This window comes from Asparagus officinalis, chromosome 4 (assembly GCF_001876935.1).
Source record: "Asparagus officinalis chromosome 4, Aspof.V1, whole genome shotgun sequence".
Taxonomy (NCBI): Eukaryota; Viridiplantae; Streptophyta; class Magnoliopsida; order Asparagales; family Asparagaceae; genus Asparagus; species Asparagus officinalis.
Genome location: NC_033797.1, coordinates 47,508,827 through 47,518,403, shown reverse-complemented (window position 1 = coordinate 47,518,403; position 9,577 = coordinate 47,508,827).

Sequence of the window (9,577 nt, the reverse complement as noted above, 5' to 3'; positions counted from 1 at the left end):
ACTTGTTCTTCAAAGCTTTTCTGTCCTTTGACAAATCCACCAACTCATAAGTATCGTTCTTCTTAGAGACTTCATCTCTTCCTTCATAACCTGGAACCATCTGTTCTTGTTTTTATGAGTATGTACCTCCTGAAAGCTCTCTAGCTCCCCTCTTCTATCAGCAAAAATACTCTGAAAGAAGATATCTCGTCGATGGTCGATGCTCTCTAGCTGATCTCCTAAGTTGTGGCTCTGCAAACTACTGCTGCTGGTTGTAGGCGTCTAAAAATGCCTATAGGTGTCCGCACACAGCTTGAGGCAGAGAGAAGACGACGAACATCGGTGTAGGCGTCTAAAAATGCCTATAGGTGTCCGCACACAGCTTGAGGCAGAGAGAAGACGACGAACATCGTTATCCGAGTCTAAGAGGATTATCTGACGCTGACAAGCGCCTGAAGCAAAACGGCGAATCAAGTGACCTGCGCGCTCGACAGTCAGCTCGCGTGCATCAATCAGTTCATGCGCGTCAATCAACATGCGCGTGTCAATCAGTTCATGTGCGTCAATCAACACGCGCGTGACAATCAGTTCATACACGTCGATCAACACGCGTGCATCAATCAACACGCGCGTATATCAACCAACGTGCGTTCGACAGTCAATCTCGCGACAAAGCATACAAGTCAACAAATCGACCGAATACGCGACAAGAATAAGTCCCGGAAGAAAGAAAACAGAAAAGGGAAAAAGTCGGCGAACCCGCGCTAGCGCAGGACGGGATGATCCGACCCGCGCAAGCGCGGGACGGATCAATCCGACCCGCGCAAGCGCGGGTCGGATGATTTCGACCCGCGTTTGTCCGACCCGCGCAAGCGCGGGTCAGACCAGTTTGCCGCGCTGTTTTGACCCACTGATGTGTATTTCGATGGTTTTAATGGTTTTCTCGAGATCTTTTTAGTTCCAGAGGTTCCCAACTGACTTGATATCATCTACAAACATGGTTAGGCCATTATTGACTAAAGATAAGGCCAAATCCCTTGTTCTCATCCAAATAACCGCATGAGCCAAAGGCCTCCATTTTCTGGGGCGATTGATTATCAAGACGAGGAGGTGCTGCCGGATTGTGGAGTCAAAGGAGCACGAATTTCAGCGAGGGTTGACAGATCTTGACGAGTTCTTCGGCATAAAGGAGAGTTTGAGAGATCCGACGTCCGTTCCCATCCGTCCCTTGAGATTAGGCTTGGTCTTAATCTCGAGAAGAGCCCTGATTTCGCTTGGTCGATCTCAGCGCTTCAAATCAAATACTTCCTCGGTGAAGACGAAGCTCTGCCGAATTTTTCATCAACCGGATCCAGATCTAAGGTCGTCCACGGATAAACCCCGGCACAGGCAAAGATCCCACGCAAGCAGAAGACCGATAAACGATCTCTGCGTTTGTTTGACGAGAATTATATTTTTTCATTTTCATTGTGTAAAAGTCTTATAAAAAGACTATCTTTTTATTTTCATTGTAACGATCGAAGTTGTAATGAATACCGCAATGAATACATTAATTTTCGACGCAAACAAACTGACGACCACAGTGGGAGCCAACAGCTTCACTGCCGGAGCTGTCGTGTCGCAACCTCGGATCTACATCCCGGTTGAAGAAGTGGTCGAGTACGAGTTCGACCAACTGAAGTTCGAGGAATATCTGTCCTCCTCCTCCTCCAGATCCTCCGCCTCTCGCAAGCGAAGGAAGATCAACGCCCCCGTTGTTGCGGTAGCTGAACCTTGCAACGCCCTTCTGGCCTCCAATGAGTCCGGATTTGCAGATCGCCACCCCTCCTCAATCAAGGAGTTGAGTACAGAAGGCGCGCCTATTTTATCGAAGAGAACTCGTCAAAGGCAGCGCCAACGCTGTGCGCGCCAACTCGCTAGAGCCTTGGAGTCAATTGACGGGATCCGTTACGAGACGGATCTGAAAATTAGGCAACGCCAAGCACCCCAACAGCGGACAGATGTCCTCCCCTCCAAACCAATAGCAAATGAATGGATCCAAATCAAAAAGATCCATTCAACTCTGGAGGAGCGAATTCAAAAGCGCCGCATGCTTGCGCGCACGCGAATTCTTGTGCAAAAAGCACAAAAGATGCAGAAGAAGGACATAGCTAAGAAACAACCAAGACTGCATCAAACTTGGAGGCCAAAATCCAAAACGGTAGCCGAAAAGATCGAGAATCGCGGGTCACTTGAATCCGACCCGCCGGCGCGCGGGTCACTTCAATCCGACCCGCCAATTTGCAGGTCACTCCAATCCGACCAGCCAATTTGCAGGTCACTCCAATCCGACCTGTCAATTTGCAGGTCACTCCAATCCGACCAGCCAATTTGCAGGTCACTTGGATCCGACCTTCCAAATCGCAGGTCACTTGGATCCGACCCTCCACTTTGCGGGTCACTTGGATCCGACCCTCCACTTCGTGGGTCACTTGGATCCGACCTTCCAAATCGCGGGTCACTTGAATCCGACCCTCCAACCCGTCGGTCACTTAAATCTGACCCGCGCCAGGGTCGAGACAGAAGACGTTCTGCACCGGTTATGTTGATCCCTTCGAGTTCCGCACCTCTGGTGGAGCCCCACGACAACATGGATTTGTCCCGATTCAAGGTGAGGATAGTTGATCGCCTGGGTCCTTTGCACGAGGATCGAGGCAAAGTCTTGATCGAAGGACACTTGGGTCCAATGATTGAACCCCGAATGACTCGTCGAGCTGGGGGTCGCACATACCCTCACAACAATTTCAAGCCTTCGTATAAAAAGAAAACTTCAGTTTTTACCCACCTGGGGGTGTGTATTAAAATCCAAGAGCTCGTCAAAAGTTCACGCTTACAAATGCGTGACTCTAAACGCGTGACTCTTGAGAACGCCAACATGGAGTTGCATACTCAGAAGAAAACGCGTAAGATAAACGAACGCATTATACCTGAGGATTCATGTAAACAGTTTTTAGGTTACTCCGACGGCAACGTCGATGAGTTGTACTATCGTGCTGGGGGTATAAACGAGTCTCGGAAGAGATATGCCCGAGAAAAAAAATCTCACTGCCCGTGCACCAGACTAATCAGGGCAGTATTATCAGCGTGCAGTTGCCCCAAGACCGCTCCGCAGAGGGTCTCCGTATCCGAGAGGATCTCCAACGGAATGACTAAGTCCAAACCAAAGCGTCTCCGTAAAAAGCGATCGGTTGTTCAAGGTGACGAACTCCCGGAAGTCACAATAAATATGGCTGATAAGGGAAAGTCGATTCGACCTTCTAGCTCTGACCCGCTTATATCTCATCGTCTAACCCGGTTGAGATCAGGGACCACTAGACGCAGGGACTACCAAAGAATGCAGAGAGGGTTATCCTCGGACGATGAAGCATCGGATGCTAACTCTGCAGTCGCTTCTGACAATACGGTATCTAGCCCAGGGCAATCCCGCGAAGTGTTTATGATTAACACCGAAGAAGCAGCTAAAATGGTTGAGGATGCTCTAGCCAAGCAGAAGCAAGCATTTAAATTCGAAATAGAAACGGCTATGCAACAGATGAAGGAAGAGCACGACCGACAGATTCAGGCTCTTTCCAATCAAATGGGCGAATCCAGCCGTCGCAACGCTGCTAACCAAGTAGGTAGCGATTCAGATGTGGATGAACGCCTTAATGCTGATAACCCTCTCGTTGACCAAAACGCTGGGGGTGGCCCCACTAAAGACGACAACGCTGGGGGTGGCCCCGTTATTCCTCTTAAGAATCGTCCAAAGCCCGATACGAGCGAGGATGAGAAAATGAAAGATCTCGAGAGTAAAATCAACGCTCTAATGTCTGATCGAGAGGTAAAGAGGACTGGCATTCCATGTCCATACCCAAGAGAGTGGGACTCAATAGCATACCCGGCGAAGTTCAACTTGATTAACTTCACGCCGTTTGACGGGAAGGGTTCACCCACTCAACATTTGGTCTACTTCAAGTCCCACTTGGGTATGATCTTCGGCAATGAAGCCTTGATGGTTCGATCATTCGTTGGCACCCTTCGCGGGCCGGTCTTCGATTGGTACCGCCGTCTTAAGCCCGGAAGTATTAACAACTGGGACGATATGGAGAACTCATTCCTTGGTAACTTCTTTGATGACGACTACGAGGTATCCATCAGAACACTTTTCGATGAGAAACAAGAAGATGACGAGACAGTCGACGACTTCGTCAAGCGCGATCACGGAGGACTTCATCCTCCAGACTTGTCATAACAACCTATCTATTGAGATATTAGAAGTTATGGGAGTCGCACCGTCTAACACTTGGAAAGACTTGAAGGTGCACGGTGAACAAGCCGAATGCTTCCTCCGAAGGAAGAAGGTCGAGAGGAGCCAACCGACGGCCAATCCTCCGAACTCGAACTTTGCTTCCCGTGGTAAGGGCAAGACACCTGCAGCTGCTGTTGGTATTAATCAAACGTCACAACAGCAATCCCGAAGGCAGCAGAAGATTTCGGATCCGAGACCCCAAAAAGAGTACTCCTTCAAAGATGAAGATGTTCTAGCCATTTTCGAGTCCCTCCTTGAAAACAACAAGATCAAGCTACCACCTGTCGTAAATCAGGAGGAAGCTGACAACACTGCGGATCCGAAATACTGTGCGTACCACAGGAGGATCTTTCATCCTACCAAGGATTGCTTTACGCTCAAAAATAGCATTCACACCTTGGTTGAAGCCGGCGTTATATCGCTCAATTGAGACGAATGAACACTCCGACAAGTATAAGAGTATAAACTGCTCCTTATGAAACTCCAAAGAGTATACGAGTATAAACTTCTTCTCAATTACTCCAATAGGTATATGAGTCTAAACTGTTTCCCACTCTTGACGGGAAGTTCCAGAAGAATTTTTATATGTAATATTCTTAAGGATAACCTGATCATGTAACCGAATGCAATGATAAACCCAGTTTCGCGAAGAAGCTGGGGGTGGATGATTCATGTAACGGGAAGTTCCCGGAAGTACTATATGTAATTTTCTTAGGGATAACCCGATCATTACAAACAAAGTGATAAACACCAAACCCCTACTATGATTTCCAAACACTCTTTTGCTGAGATGAGATTCGATCACTTCATTGGATCAATTTTCCCTCACAAAACTTCCATTGGTGTTTGACGACTCATAGTCTTCCACCACAAAATCCCCCACCGATCAGACTAATTGACGGTGGGATCACCGAAATTCTTTCCGGTTTAACTCATTCAAACTTCCGCTATGTTCGTGCACTCAACACTTTCATGGTTAGAGTTCGGATATAATGCTTGGAATTCTAATCTATCAATCTTTGATGAATTGTCAAACCCCTTCGTGTTAAGTCCTTATCACTTGACACTAAGAACCCATACTGAGTGATTTGTACAAGTCAACACTCACATTGTGATTTGTACTCCCACTCCCACTGTCTATTTGGTCAAACCTTCCTACAGTTAGGACCATAATCAAAATCTCCTCTCGATTCCTTCAATAAACGAGAGGTCCGTTTTCAGATCGAGCGATCAAAACTTCCTACAATTAGGATCGTCTCAAACCTCCCACTTGGTCAAACCTTTCTACAGTTAGGACCAAAACCGAAATCCCCTCTCGATTCCTCCAATGAACGAGAGGTCCACTTTCAAATCGAGTGATCAAACCTTCCTACAGTTAGGGTCACCTCAAACTCCCGCTTGGTCAAACCTTCCTACAGTCATAATTCATTCTCGATAAACGAGAAATTCATCTTTAGTTCGATAATCAAACCTTCCGATAGTTAGGATTATCCGAATCTTTTTTGATTCTCGGAGTGGAAATCCCACTCTTAGTTTCACCTTTCCAGATTCTTGAAGTGGAAATCCCACTTTGAGTTTCCTTTTCTAACTGGAGATAGAATATAAAATTCTTCCTCTTTAGCTTTGGGAGATAGAATATAAAATTCTTCCTCTCCCGCATCGGGTTCGTCTTTGCCCCAAGAGAAGACATTACCTTTTCAACTCCTAAAATCCGTGCCTCACAGACACGGGGAATTTTATCCCGAATCCTGAGTAGGGATAAGTCAACGCCTAACACGCGTTGCCGGTTAGTTCTTAACCGTAAAAAAAAGAGAACAAAAGCCCACATATTCGACATTGTGGCAGGTTGTTATTCATAACGCCAAAATCCGTGCTTCACACGCACGGGGAATTTTATCCCGAATCCTGAGTAGGGATAAGTCAACGCCTAATACGCGTTGCCGGTTTAGTCTTTCACCGATTGAAAAAGACACCAGAATCCAGTAGGGTTTTAATTGTGGAGTATTTATTCTCAAGTGAGAATTGAAAGGGTTCATACCCTTTAATTATTAACACTGTAGCTACAGTGTTTATTTGAGAAATCTCAGTTTTGGGATTTGCTCTTGAATTGTAATTTCTTGTTTGATTAATAAGAAATTTACTGTGTGGCTCCCGAGGACGTAGGCAGTTGCCGAACCTCGTTAAAACTTGGTGTACTTTTTCTATACTGCGTTTCTGTTGCATTAGGGGTTTAGGCGTTAAATTCCCAACAATTTTATCTTCATGTCTGCCCTCCTCTTTCCCATTGCTTCCAAAATTTTTTCTTTCACTTTTAATTTTGATGTTCATAGTGTTTTAGTTTGCGTTCAACACTTCATTCTACTTTATTGATATGATGAAGTGATTAACCTGTAGTTGGATCTATTGGTGGTCTCTGCTACTAGCCTAAATGTTCTTTTTTTAGTAAGTTAGTTTGAAGTTTCAACTTTCTAAATTCAGATTCAAGTATGCCCATTACTGTTGTTATGTAAAGATTGATCAAAATATTGAAAAAAATATGTTCATATGTGTCTCTTATAGTGTCTGTTCTGTTGATTGTTATCATGTGGGGACCTTCATACTGTACACATATAGTTTTTCATTCTACTAGCTCATTTTTTCTTCATCTCCCGTGCAAATGTATGCAATTCTTATACAAAATATTGCATAATCTATTCACACGTCTCTTCTAGTGTCTATTCTATTGATTGTTATCCTATGTGGACCTTCAGACTCTAGATGTATACTTTTGGCTCATTTTTGCTTTACTTCCGGTGTGAATGTATCCAGTTCTTTTCCTATTAGGACTATGCTGCAACAACTTATGAATCTTGCAATGAATATAATCTCATTTTTATCTTTTTATCTAAATTTATGCAGAAAAATTGATGGTGGCTAAAACAAGTTAATCCGTGCGTACATGCTTTTCACTTACTGTAGGATTAGCTCTATCTAACGATTTACAAATTATGTATACCAATGGAGACCTTTTAGTTAAACAGAGAACACTTTTTGTTTTAATGAAAGAGGAATTTTAGTTATGTAATTTGGACAAAAGAAAAAACTTATACTAAAGCCATTGTAATGAATTAATGAATTGTTCCTTATGTTTGGCTGTTTGCTTAAAAAATTTGGAGTTCCATTTCTTTGTTTGTGACATGAGCAGATATAAATCTTGGAGTTTTTGTTTTGTTTTGTTCTTTTTTAATATTGAAGCCACAGGTCTATAAAATATGTGATATCTGGATGATTTGCTTTTGATCGGTCAAAATTGAAAACCGTCCCCTTTGTTATATATAATCGTTCCCTTATCTTGACAGCTGAAAACCATCTCCATACTTTGGAGGGGGTATCTGTAGGCGTCTAAAAATGCCTATAGGTGTCCGCACACAGCTTGAGGCAGAGAGAAGACGACGAACATCGTTATCCGAGTCTAAGAGGATTATCTGACGCCGACAAGCGCCTGAAGCAAAACGGCAAATTAAGTGACCTGCGTGCTCGACAGTCAGCTCGTGCGCGTCAATCAGTTCATGCACGTCAATCAACACACGTGTGTCAATCAGTTCATGCGCGTCGATCAACACGCGCGTGACAATTAGTTCATGCACGTCGATTAACACGCGTGCGTCAATCAACACGCGCGTATATCAACCAACGTGCGTTTGACAGTCAATCTCGCGACAAAGCATACAAGTCAACAAATCGACCGAATACGCGACAAGAATAAGTCCCAGAAGAAAGAAAACAGAAAAGGGAAAAAGTCGGCGAACTCGCGCTAGCGCAGAACGGGATGATCCGACCCGCGCAAGCGCGGGTCGGATCTGTCCGACGCGCTGTTTTGACCCCCTGATGTGTATTTCGACGGTTTTAATGGTTTTCTCGAGATCTTTTCAGTTCCAGAGGTTCCCAACTAACTTGATATCATCTACAAACGTGGTTAGGCCATTATTGACTAAAGATAAGACCAAATCACTTGTTCTCATCCAAATAACTGCTTCCGAAGCTTATAAATACGAGCCCGGGTCCTCCTTTCAGGAGGGCGATTGATTATCAAGACGAGGAGGTGCTGCCGGATTGTGGAGTCAAAGGAGCACGAATTTCAGCGAGGGTTGACAGATCTTGGCGAGTTCTTCGGCATAAAGAAGGAGAGTTCGAGAGATCCGACGTCCGTTCCCATCCGTCCCTTGAGATTAGGCTTGGTCTTAATCTCGAGAAGAGCCCTGATTTTGCTTGGTCGATCTCAGCGCTTCAAATCAAATACTTCCTCGGTGAAGACAAAGCTCTGCCAAATTTTTCATCAACCGGATCCAGATCTAAGGTTGTCCACGGATAAACCCCGGCACAGGTAAAGATCCCACGCAAGCAGAAGACCGATAAACGATCTCTATGTTTGTTTGACGAGAATTGTATTTTTTTCATTTTCATTGTGTAAAAGTCTTATAAAAAGACTATCTTTTTGTTTTCATTGTAACGACCGAAGTTGTAATGAATACCGCAATGAATACATTAATTTTCGACACAAACACTGGTGATGCTCCCCTACTGAGGAGCATTGTGATCCTGATCACCGTCTCCCTGCTCTAGTATCTGACTATCATCATCAACGTCATAATCATGCACCTGTTCTATATCTGTAGGATGTAACTGTACTAGAGATGAAATATGTGTCATATCTAGAATCTCATTAGCAACACTCTCTGTTTGTTCTGCTCTCCCGAGATCTTCAATAGTCTAATTCTCCTAAAAAATCACATCTATTCGTCTGATAATTTGGCTCTTTTCTAGATCCCATAGTTCGTAACGAACTCATCTTCTCCATAACTAAGAAAAATGTAAGGAACCGCTCTACCATCAAGCTTCTATCTCTTCTTCTTCCGAATGTGTGCAAATGCCTTACAACCAAACATCTTCAGATGAGAATAGGAAATATATTTTTCAGACCAAACTCTCTATGGAATATCAAAACCCAAAGGAACTGAAGGAGACCTATTGATTATGTAGCATGCAGTGCGAATAACTTCAGCCCAGAAGCTCTTAGGTAATTTCACCATCTTCAACCTGCATCTAACTTTCTCCACAATGGTCCTGTTATACCTTTCTACAACTCCATTATGCTACACTGTGTCGGGATCTATCCTCTGATACCAAATACTATGCATGGAATAATAATCTCTAAACTCAATAGAAGTATATTCTCCTCCATTATCGGTGTGCAAACACTTCAACTTCTTTCCTGTTTGCCTCTCCACCATG